The following is a 13,330-nucleotide window of genomic DNA, read 5'->3' as shown; positions in this document are numbered from 1 at the left end:
GAGACTTGCATGCCCACCACATTTAATTAACATTCGCTTGTGTTTAGAACATAATTGTCTCAAATATGAAAGAACACATGTATGCAATCAAACACACCCCCCTCCTCTTTTATTTTTCTTTTTGATGGAATATACTCTTCTCTTTTAAGGAATTGAAAATTGCTATACACTCCATCGTTCCAATTTATCATAAAATGTTTCTTCAAATTTTCTTTATTTTCAAAATATATAATATTTTGTCTTCAAGTTAAAAATTGTCTCACACAGTCACACTATGATAGAATTTTAGTTAAGTGGCTTTCTAGGTTACTTCCTCTGTTAAAAAATATAAGGCATTTTTTGAAGAATTATATGTTTAAAAATGTAAAACATTTTTTGTATTTTAAGGTGTAATCATTATTTTTTTAAAAAAATACACTTATTAAATAATCACTTTATATTTATTTTAAAGTGAAACACCCTATTACATATGGGTAAATATACAAAAATAGTGTTAGTTTGAAGATAAGTAACTAATTTATTAAAGATAAAATTCAGTTAAAAATATTTTATATTTTTAATGGAGGGAGTATTTTTAGGGTTTCAATCCTTCATTTTTCCCCCCTTGTTTTGGTATAATATTTCAAATTCTTTTCGTTTTGACTTTATTGGGTAGACCTGTTTGCGTAGCTACACAAAAATAAATTGGTTTAGATTTAATGGCTTTATTCACTGCTGCGTTTGGTTTTCTTCAGAGAGGGATCAACTCATGATTATGACTTTAATTTGTAAAGCAAGTCTCATTGTCTATGCATTCACTACAAAGAAATAAATTAAATTTAATATTAGAAATACTTTTTCTTATTCTATTTATAAGTTTCTTTTAACATTTTTATCAGAATTAAAAAAAAATTTAAATCTCATTAATTTTGTCTAAAAATTCAAGAAATTTTTAACTTTATCCCTATTAAATGTACTTACTTTAAAAATAAAATACTCTAACATTTAATAATCTTCCCAACATTGAATAGGGACAAAAGAGTAAAGATAGATATAATAATTATTAAGGTGCCCTATAAATATGACCAAAGCAAATCTTCTCTCTTTATCTTATAAATAGGATTAGATGAGTACCTTGTTTCAAATGTCATTAATGATATCAGAATAAGGGAAAATGACAATAAAATTCTTTTGAAATATATAAATGACAATTTGGTCACTCGAAATGTCATAATTCCCCTGAAGTCTCAGGGAACTTTTTCTATTATTAATAAATTTATATAAATTATCAAATTACTCTTATCAAAATGCTTTACAAGTTTTGTTTAAAGATTCACAACTTTTCTTTTTATGTTTGCAATAATACAATAACAAACAAAGAATTTAACATGCGAAGTTGTGATTTACTATTGTATTATTGCGAATATAAGAAAAAAAATTATGAATATTTAAACAAAACTTATGAATTATTTATTTTCAATAAGGGCAATTTGATAATTTATATAAATTCATTAATGATAGAAAAGTCTTTAGGGACTTCAGAAAAATTATGACATTTCGAGAGACTAAATTATTATTTATATATTTTAAAGGAATTTTATTGCCATTTTTTCTAAGAATAATCTTGTTGGTAGATAAGCGCCCTTTTTAAAATATGGTGAATTCTCTAATTTTCTTCATGATCCAACTCATCTGCTTTACTTTTATTTAAAAAAAAAGTAAAATTGAAGTCATTAGCCAATTGTCACAATTACTATTACCGTGTTAGCTGTGGAAATTAATTATTCTAAGTGTGTGAATGTTTATTTACCTTGTGTATCCCGTGCATTAAATAGTTAAGATTCTCAAAGGTTCTATCAACTGAAAGAGAGTAGGGAATATCTATGAAATGATAAATAAATCATGAACTTCGTACACACGCTGATTATTTTTTTTTTGTTTGAGCAAAATACACACGCACATATTAATAAATACACACACCCATCATTTACCAAAAAAAAAAAATTACACACACCCATCATTCATTTCTTTCCAGAATCACTCCAAAATTTATTTAGTAATGATTGATGATTCATGCACGAGAGAATTACCTTGGATTCATATTTGCTCTCTTTGAAGCATCTCTCTATCATACACTCTTCAGATCAAATGATACAAATTATTACAAACTCAAGGGTATCTTTAGTTTGAAGCGAGTGTTACGATATATCAAAATTTATTCTTCAAGTCAAGCAACACAAACCCTTACAAACTCAAGAGTAGAGGAGGAGTGTTAGGATATATTATCTATAGAGATTTATTGTATTGATATTTTTTATCTATTAAGATTTATTTATTAAAATTTATGAAATATTTTGTATTTATTAAATATTATTATGATATTCATTAATTATTATTAAGATAATTTATATCTTGTAAACTTTTTATATCAGCAGTGTACACACTTTTTCTAGTCTTCTTTTCTTCTCTTCTGACTTCTTTCATAATTAAGATGCAATCTTTCTAGCTAGCAAATTATAGGGTTCCAAGTAGCAAATTCTATCCAGGCTAGTTTGGTATAATTAAGACAGAAACCTTTTTTTTTTCTTTTTAAAGTTGTATATTATTTTGCTAACTATAACAACTCTGGAATTATTGGGAGTTTTTTGTTCTTCTAAGTGCTTTTGCTATGAATTTGTTATGCCTACTATAAGATCATTTTCGTCTCTTACTAATTACTATGTGTTCTTCACAAATTGAAAGTTGTATTTGAACAACAAAATACCAGGCATGCCAGAGATGTGGAGTCTCAAAGATGAATAAAAGGTTTTCGAGCTCTCTTACCTCAGTTCATCTGGATGTGAAGATGTAAAGAAACTGATGTAAAATGTGTTTTTGATTAATGAAAGATAACGTACAAAGTTGTAGTGATCACAACTTTTGAAGCTAAAACCTAAGTCTAATTGCTGAATAAATGGTAAATGGAATTGGAAAAATTAATCTGAGACTATTTCTAATGTAGATTGTTTTCTTGTCCCCCTGATTGCGTTGTTTAAGCCCTTTTTATAATCATATGCCTAAGACTGTTGTGCCCAAAGAATCTAGAGCCCATATGCAAAATATTTGTGATCACCAAGTATGGCCCTACAAGATTCATGGAACATCAGATAACGATCCCATGTCCGCTTACCAATCCTTACATCTAGTCACTCTGAGTCTCAAGGATCACACTTCTGAGTATGTGTGTAGCACGAAACTTCTTTTAAGAATGGGCTGAGCCTTGTCTTCATCTTAGTATTGGGCATGTCGTTTTAGTTTTCCTTCCTCTTTGTGATTTTGGGCTTCACACTTCGTTTTAGGCTCAAACAATGCCCTCAGTGTGAGTGGCCAATGGTTGTAGACTTGTAGGTCATGTAGCATGTTTGAATGGAGAAGTGTTCTGGCATTTCATTTCTCTGTGCTCTTAGGATTGTAAATCTTTATTTTTACTACTATCATTCCTTTTGCCCTTTCATACTCCCTACTCTTTCCTTGACCTTCAAGCTTCCACTTTTCTGCCCGCTCACATTCTCATTTGTTCATTTTCTTTAGTAATGGCATCCCAATTCGATACTGCATAGACTACTCAGGTTGTAGTCCCGGTTAGTCTTCCCGAGCACTTGTCTATTGTTCGCAACCCTCTTGAGTCTCCTCAAGATGATGCTTTGGTGGTTGCTAACCTTTTAGGCTTTTCTTCTAAGTTATTTTCTTCTTCTAATGTTTGTTCTTTTTCCATTCAGGAATCGTCATCTTTGACAAGGCTCCTCGCTTGTCTTAGCTTTCGGTGAGTGTTTCCTCGCTGTATTCTTCTCCTTTTCCTTTTAGTTTCTTCAAATTCTAACTCTATCTTTTTGATTTTTTTGGTTATAATGCTCCCCTTATAATTTTACATTAGCCATCGAGACTGATTTCGGCTACCTGTCAATAACCCCAGAGGTTGCTGATCCAAAGGAGCCCATGATCCCCAACCCATGGCTTCTATCTATAGTCCAAGAATTATTATTGGCTTAAGAGACTGCCCCTTATAAGGAGCCCTCCTATAAAAAGCTCAGCACTTGGCCCTAGTCTCCCTCCACTTAGGCTAAGTGGGTGAAGCATCTTCAGCCCGCCTATTAAGGTCTTTGGGAGGAAGTTAGTTTGTTTGACTTGATCTAGCTCTCTCTTATCAACATTGACATTCCCATTACCCTCCTCGAGGTCTTGCTCTATTTTTGGTCCCTTAGTTGCAACACCTTTATGTTCAAGCTTAGCCCTATAACTATCACTCTCTTAGATGTGTTTATGTTCTTAGGGCTACCCATCATGATTGAAGAGGATTTCTTTCACATCTCTACCATCAATCCTACTTATGCCTCTATGGATGCTAAGGTCAAAGCTAAGGTGAAGGTTGTTGTTTTGCATACTTCTATTATAGCGATGTATGTGAGCCAATCTGCTAGCAAGACATCATGGCTGGAAAAAAGAGCAAGGCATACTCGTCGTGACAAACTTAAAAAAAAAATAGAGGATTTTGAGTAACTATTATAAGTATGTAAAGTCAATATTTTATTTTTATGTACATTTTCTTGCTTTTTCGTTCTAACAATCTTTTTTCAGATATAAATGGAAACACTTCCACACAATGCTTAAAAGCAAAAGATGTTTTTTGCTTCAAAATGATGAAAGGATTCATGTGGAGTGGAATACATTTAATCAACCAATTGGAGATGCTGGTGATCTCTTGACAAGTTTTCTAGGAATTCTTGCCATTAATTACAATAATTTTCCAATAAGATATGATGATTGGTGTAAAGTTCTTGATATAATGAAGGATTATGTTTACGAAAATATTATCAAGGTAGTTAGCGGAAAAAATGATGTTTTTTTTTATAATTGTCATTAACTATATTAATATATTTGACATTAACATATTATGCAGGCTCATTTTTTTGTCAATGATTCGGAGCACAAAAAATTTATTCTAAAAGCAATAGTGGAAAAATGGAAAGAATCCAAATATGATTTGTACAAAAATAATCAAGATGGTACCAAATCTATGGAAGAATTTAAGAATGTTATATTAGATGGTGTCTCTAAAGAACATTGGGTAGCATTTGTTGATTACTGTGCAAACCCCAACACAAAAGTAAGATTTTTTTTTTGAATAATTTTTCCTCAAAATAAAATTTATCTATTAACAATATATAATTATTTCTTTATAGGTGATGTCATGTAAAAATATTCAAAGGAGGGCTAATTTAAAGATTCACCATAAGAGTGAAACTCTCAGTTTTGCAAGGAGAAGGGTCATATGGTATTTTTTTTCATTTGTCACGTTAAATATTTTTATATCTTTTTTATTTAATAACAAAGATATTTTTTGATAAGAAGAAGACAAAAAATAAGTCAACTTTGTGAAACTCTACAAAGCAAATCATTTAGATAAAGGGCAATCTTTGCAATGAAGAAACAGCTGCAACCATACTAAGATATAGTTGCTTAATGTTTAATTGAAAATTAAATTAATAAGTCAAATTTTTTCTACTTTATCTTCTTTAGTATTTTTTTAAATAGGAAAAACTTAAAGAATATGAAATTCAGCATTCATTAGATTCTAGTATTGGTAATGATTAGTTCAAACTTTAGGCTCAAATCATTATGGACAGGTGAGAGGATTGAAATTAGGTCCAACACCGACATAGGTATTCAAATGATATCATTCAAGTTGAGGTAGACCAAACCCCTTCGTAAAAACTAAAATTGATCAAGTGAAAATAAGGGTGTCAAAAGTGAAAGAGCAAAACGAGAGATTGTTATAAGAGTTACAAGAGAGAGACCTAAGTTGCAAGAAGGAAACAGACTTGTTGTCTATGGAAAGAGAAAGGTTGGCTCTGGAAAGGGAAATGATGACTTTGGATAGAGAAAGGGAGGAACAATCTCTGGTCATGTGAAAAGAAATGTAGGAAAGAATAATGAAATCGATGGAAGTGAAATGGCAAATGCGACACTTCAATTCAATAAATATACCCAACTTGTTTTATTTATATTTTTTTATCCCATATTTTCTAATGCTATATACTTCTTTTATTTGCAAGATTCATCTTTCAATGCTAATACAGACAATAGAATAAATATGAATTTCAACAATTCTCCCAACTCTTTTCATAGATGAATTTCCTATTTAAAATTATTATATGTAATGTACTAATTAATGGATATTTGTTTCTTTTATTTCTTTTATGTTTAATTTTGTTAAAATTTTGATGAACAATTTCATATCAAGTTGCTTTCCACTTATAGCAGTAATGTTTTCATTTTCTTTATGAGTGTGATAGCTTATCAATAATATATATTTGTTTAACAGATAAAAAATAGTTATTAGAAATATAATATATTTGTTACTATTATATACCTATTTTTTGGTTAAAATTAATACTATAAATTTTATTCACTTAAATTTTATTTACAATTAATTTGTATAACAAAATATAGTTAATTATATAATAATTTGTTATTAGGACAATCTAATTATTCACAATCATTAATATAAGTATTTAATTTTTCGTTGTTCTACAGTAAAAATTAAATAATTTAATTTAATTATTAATATAAATAATTTAATTTTTTTACAAATTAAATTAAATTAAATTAAATTACGGATGTTGTCTTTTCTTTTATTTGTATAAATGGCTGGAGCCACGTTATTTTAGAAAACGATAGAAAACATGGCTCCTGAGCCACGGCTTCACATTTTTGACAAAAATTATGGCTACAAGCCCAGCTTTATATCAATCGGTTAGATCTCTTGCATTTTTCTTTGCTCGAATGATTTTATCTTCTCTGGCATGATGAGCTCTTTGGCGTCTTTGAAAAATCTTGTAAGTTTTCTATGATCTTATTTTCTTCCTCTTTGTCTAGTTTCTTTCTGTTTTTATTTGTGTCCTCTCTTTTTCTTTTTATTAAATTTTATTTTATTTTTTTCTTGTTCAGCAAGTTCATCGATCATCGTATATAAAGTTTTAGATTGGTATTTTTTTTATTTTATTTCTTTCTGGTTTAAATTTTCTTTTTCAATTTAAATTTTCCAACTATATTTTTACTTTTGTTTTACAGGTTGAAAGGAATTGATAAAAATTGACTAAAAGTTTTTTAAAGCATATTAACAAATTATATAGAAACCTGAAAAAAATTATATTAAATGCATACTAATATATAAAATTGCAAGAATTGATAAATTTATAATACTAAATAATTGTATTAATAATCTGACAATAAAACAAATAAAATTAAATTTCTGAAAATATTTTAAAAAAATTAAATTGCAGGACATATTCTTTTCAAAAAATCACGAAAAATAAAATTAATTTTGTTATATTACTAAACAAAATTGCTGAATTATATATTTTTTTTAAATATTGATACCAATAGCCATGGTTTTTTTGAAAACCGTGGATTTGTTTCCTTTTTCATGAAACATAACCATGATTTTTGTTTCTTGAAAACTGTGGCTACTTTTTCTTGCGATTGATATAGCCATGTTTTTTCACAACTGTTGATATTTGATAGGGTACTCGTCCACATTTGCAAACCATGGCTTTTCAACAAAGCAAACCGTGCCTACATGCATGTTTGGTTGTAGTGATCGTGTGCGATCTGGTTGAAGGTGACTTAGATATCACATTATTTGACTCCTTTTTTTTCTCTCACTAAAGTGCCCTTTTCCTAATAAAGCAATGAGGAAGGAAATATATGTGGGGCCTTTGGGAAACCATTCTTCTCGGTTAATCAGTCATTTTGAGGTAAAATTTTTATGAAACATATGAGGAATATTGAGTAAATGTTGCGTTTTTATGTCTTTGTCTTGGTGGTAAAGTTTCGCTGAAAAGCATGATTTTCTCTCATGATGAAGGGAATTCAAAGATGGGTATAATAATAATGCGGCAACATGAATGCTGGAAGTCACAAGTTCAGGAAAAGAAATTGAATTGAGCAAACCCAAATAACTTAAAAAAAAAAAAAGCTTTATAATGAAAACTAATTACCTGTGGCATGTATATGATTCAATATAATCCTATGACCAGATGTTCAAGATTATGTAGTATTTGGATTCTGATATATATACTTCAAAAGTGGAATTATTACTTCTTGTGGAATATAATTGGAATTTGATTTGTAGATTCTGGTACACTCCTTTGAGTATAAGTGACGCTTACTCAATTAAGCATATATTTTAAAAGTAATTTTGATGATGAAAATGGAAGATATGGTTTTTAGAAGTTTTTCCCCCTAACTTTAATCATTCACATTAATTTTTTTCTATCCATATTAGTATTTTTAACAAGTGGTATTATCTTAATAGACAGTATTGCCAAATATTACATTTTAAGCCACAAGCAAATATGATTAATTAGTTAACATTATACTATTATATATCACTACTATGCATAGGAGTATCTTCTTTTTTTCCCTCCTGAAATGAATTACCTTAAGATGAATAAATTAATGAAATGTATTCATTGATGTGTTTTAATTAAAATTGTAAATAGGATCAAGAACGGCAGCAGAAAAGCGAAGATCATTGGAACAGTAATGGTTTTGACCTAGAAGATCATTGGAACAGTAATGGTTTTGACCTATTCAAAGTTACAAATCTAGACATATATAGGCTCTCTTTACAGTTTACACATCACGTCCTTGTTGAAATTACATCACTTAAAGGGAATCATTCTTGGAGATATGCCTCAGCTTTTGCTTTATAATCATCCGTCCCCGCACTTTTATAAAAGAAGTCTACAAGAATGGCCTTTTGGAAGCGCCTATCAGAAAACGAGCCACATGTAAAGCTGCTACACAGGATTGATTTGCTACCATGAAAATTGAGTATTTGTCCCCCAACACCAACATCAAATAACTTCATCATCGTGTCGTGCCTGCGTTATCACTACAAAACTTGATAGAATAATTAATGCATGCACAACTTGACAGAATCTCGAACAACATGAAGAGGAACAAATCTTGCTTACCCGCACACTAAGGCGAAGTCGACAAGAAGGAACAAAGACTCAAATACAGTTTGTACAATTTTTGTTCTTTATTTTAGTGCAAATATTGATATACTCGAAATTAATTTACATCTATATATTTTCTAGTTGTAAACATAGAAACACTCCATTAAACTAGAAGAGTGACTACTTATAACTAGGCAGGTCATTCTTAGTTAATGTCTCGTTTGCTTTTAATTTCCCCAAGAAAATCTTCCTATTATGTTGCAAATTTGCAATATAATACCACTTGTAATTCAGTTCTATAAACTAAATTAAATGTATAAATATAATGTTTTAGAATACATGCATGTTCGAGTTCAAGTATATATGCTTATGTATGTATAAGAGCTATTAAGTCACAAACAAATATGTGAACATCTATCCAAAGAGCTAACTCATGTTTATCTGATTTATGACACTTCATATAATGTTTACAATTCTTACAGTTATTTTGGATTATTATAGCATATATGATAATTTAACTGCAATCCAATCACTACAAAAAAATTGATTTTTGGCGGCGACTTCCAAAAGTCACCGCTAAAAGTTTTTAGCGGCGACTTTTTGCTGTTAAAAATTGTCGATATAACAATCGTTGCTAATAGTTTTTGGCGGTGACAAATATTATCGCCACCAAACGTATACTTTTAGTGGCGACAAATGTCGCTGTCAAAAGTCTTTTTGTCGCTAAAAGTCTTTTTAGCGGCAATAAATGTTGTCCCTAAAACTTTTTTTTAAGAAATAATAATTTATTTTATGCCACAGCACTCTGCCACGTATGCATTAAGTGATGCCACATCTCCTATCATATATGCAATAGATTATGCCACGTCACAATCCATGTGTTCAACAGATAATGCCACATCACCTAGCCATCTCATGCCATGTCACATGACACAGGTGCCTTCCTCGAGCCACCTCATGTGCCACGTCATTATCTTGCACCACGTCATCTACCACGTGTATGCCCCATCAAGCTACCTCATGTGCCACGTCACCAGCTCATGCCACATCACCTGTCACGTGTGTGCCTTCTCAAACAACCTCACGTGCCACGTCACTAGCCTCCTTTCTTTGCCAGTTGAACTGAATGTATCTGTAGTTATTATATACAAAATTAAATATATATGTAACTGCATATACATATATCAAATAATATATGATAAAAAGATATACATATATTTTATTTTATTTTCATTATTAATATGAAAAAATAATATTATATGAATATTTAAATTATAATTTTAATAAATATTATTTTTTACCAATAAATATTATTTTTTTAGGAAAATGAACTTAAAATAAACAATTTTTAAATATTAAAATAATATTCTTATATACATTGTAATAAATTTTTTAAATTATATTTTTATTTTTAAATGAAAATTATTAAGGATATAATTTATTTATAAATATGTATTATATCATTTTATGTTAAATATCTTTTACTTTTTTCTTCTCCATATTTTCTCAAAATTGATAAACTAAATGATTAAATTTTTATCTTCTCTCAAAATAGCTAAATATTTCCCCCTCTTTTAATAAAAATATATTTTATAGATAATTTTTCAATATCTTAAAAAAAATTTTAATAAAAAATTAATTTTAACCACATAAATTTTGTTAATAGTCATTTTGAATAATTTTAAAAATGAATACTAATAACTTTTGCAATATATGATAATTACAAGAATCTTTGTGTGATCAATCTAGTTAACATCTAATTATCTTTAATCTTATAGAAAGGTAGATTTGAGTAGTTATTCATATTATTCTTAGTAATAATTAGTTATAAAATGTTATTATAGTAATGAAAACCTAAATATACTAGGAAGAATTACATGAAATCTTTGTCTAAAAGTCATTAGAGCTCAGTAAAAAAAGTAAATACCATATGTATATCAAGCTAAGCATAAAGTGCGCAATATGTTAAGTAGTCTATAATATCATTAGCATCTCACAAAGTTTGTATAACTTTAACTTCCTAATGCCATTTATGTATTTGATTGTAAGTAATAATTTATGTATAACTTAACCTAATTATAATTGAAGTAATAACCCATTAAGATTTAAATTTATCATATTAAAATACTAGCTTAATAACATAATTCTTAAGAAAAATATGAGCTATATATGTCTAAAAAATGATTATGAATAATATTTAATAATTAAACTTAGCACACTTTAACTATTATTTTTTTTATTTCACATTTCTATATATAATTTATTTCTAATTCTATACATAAAATAAGAAATTTAATTTCATAAATATATTTTGAATAATTTTATTTAATTATTTTTTAATTTTTAATTATTTTTCTATAAAAATGCTTTTGGTGGTGACAAATGTTTGCCGCCAAAAGTAAATTATATTAATTATTTTTAATTTTTAATTTATTTTTTATAAAAATACTTTTGGTAAAGTTTACTTTTGACAGCAAATTTAATTTATCGCCGCTAAAAAATATAATTTTGGTGGTAACTTTAGCGGTGACTTTTTTAGTCGCTGCTAAAAGTTATCGCCAAAAGTCATATTTTTTATAGTAAAATACACCACGTTATGTTGCAAATGCTTAACGCAAAGTTTTTCAGCACATTAAATAGAAGTGCATGATCGAACACCAAGCTCATCACATGCTTGATAGAGTTTACAATATAATAATACAGCACTCAATTAATTAACATTAGAGTTCATCTTCCGCTTAGTTTCCTTCTATATATATGACAAATTAAATTGATGCATTACTTGAATTTATAACAAACCCAAAGGCTCTTCTCTGAAGGCTGCATTAATTGTTACGAAAGTTATTTCAACTAGATTTTTAAATTATCTTCGTGTAGAGGATCAAAATGTAAATTTTGTTGAATTAAAAAAAGAGGTGCATATTTGTGTCTTTATCATGATATTCAAAGAAACCCGTGAATGATATTATAAGTGTGATCGATGAAATCCCATTTAATGACAAATGGAAGACTGGATGAAATATAAGATGATAAACAGTTTACAATGAAATTAACAATACTAATTAACGTTAAAGGACTGAATCGACAAGAAGGTTATTTTTCTATTTGTTGGTCAAATACTAATTGAGTATTATGATAGTCACCTAATTATAGAGTATTATGATAGTCTAATAAGTAGTGCCAAAATTGACATTGTCCTCATGGATTTATTTCACTTGCATGGATGTCTCTCAAGATTAAATAGATTCTTCCTGAACAAGTCATGGATTGGAGTAGAACTACAAGCGGCAGAATTTTGTAACCCAGAGGGAAAAGAAGGGGATTAGCTTTGTTGTTTATTCATCAGTAGAGGGGAAAACATCATGATCAAAATAATATTACACATGCATGAGAGTTTTTATCTTGTGACAAATAGGAATAAAGAGAATAATTAAATTAGGGATTAACACACACACACACACACTAAATCTACATAAACTCATGATAAGTCAAAATTAGTTTCAAATTAAACTCATAATACTTCTATGTTAAATCCTAGAATAATTTCTTTTGAAATAAACACCCAAATAAGTATCCAACACTATTTGTATGAATGAAAATCAATGGCTTATTGGTCACAAGCATAATTTTTATTTCAATATTCTTAATAGTTTCACAACTATAAACTATCAAAAGTCCCAAAAGCATATCTGGACGTAGAGCTTATCCACTAATTAATATGATAATAAGTACATTTTTATATATATAAATTGATATGATTTTGAGGTTATAATCAATATGATTTAAATATTATATGGATAATATTGGGTTTTACATACTCCGTTCATCCTTTTTTTTTTTTATAATAAGGGGTATACCCCATATATAGTGTCCATTTTTATCAGAGTTTTTTCACAATTTTATAAGAAAAATCAAAATATGTTTTCATATATAACCCTAATAAATGATTAATTTAAAAAAGGAATTTGGAGCTGTGCAAATTCATGACATTTAATATAAGGTAGAATTAAAAAGAAACTAAAATTTTAAGACATCAACTAACTTTATATGCCTTAATTTCTTGATATGAATGTCAAAACTGGTTCTCATAAAAACGGAAGGAAGAAATATTTTTCTTTCCATATTTATTTGCAAGGTAAAGGCCATGAATTTTAATTAATGTAAGTTATTTAAAGCAAACAAAATTTGATTCTTGTTTACATGACTCATGGGTTTGATTATATTATATAATTCAAACTCCCTTTATACTCATCTTCTTCATGCTCATTGATGGTTGATTATTGATCAGTGATCACCATATAATTTCACCTTAAGATTACAGATGATGAATTGAGAGATAGAAGTTA

This window comes from Prosopis cineraria, unplaced genomic scaffold (assembly GCF_029017545.1).
Source record: "Prosopis cineraria cultivar Desert tree isolate PC_DT_omini unplaced genomic scaffold, ASM2901754v1 PC3, whole genome shotgun sequence".
NCBI classification, from domain to species: Eukaryota; Viridiplantae; Streptophyta; class Magnoliopsida; order Fabales; family Fabaceae; genus Prosopis; species Prosopis cineraria.
The sequence above is the reverse complement of the archived record's forward strand: the minus strand, read 5'-3'. Positions refer to the sequence as shown.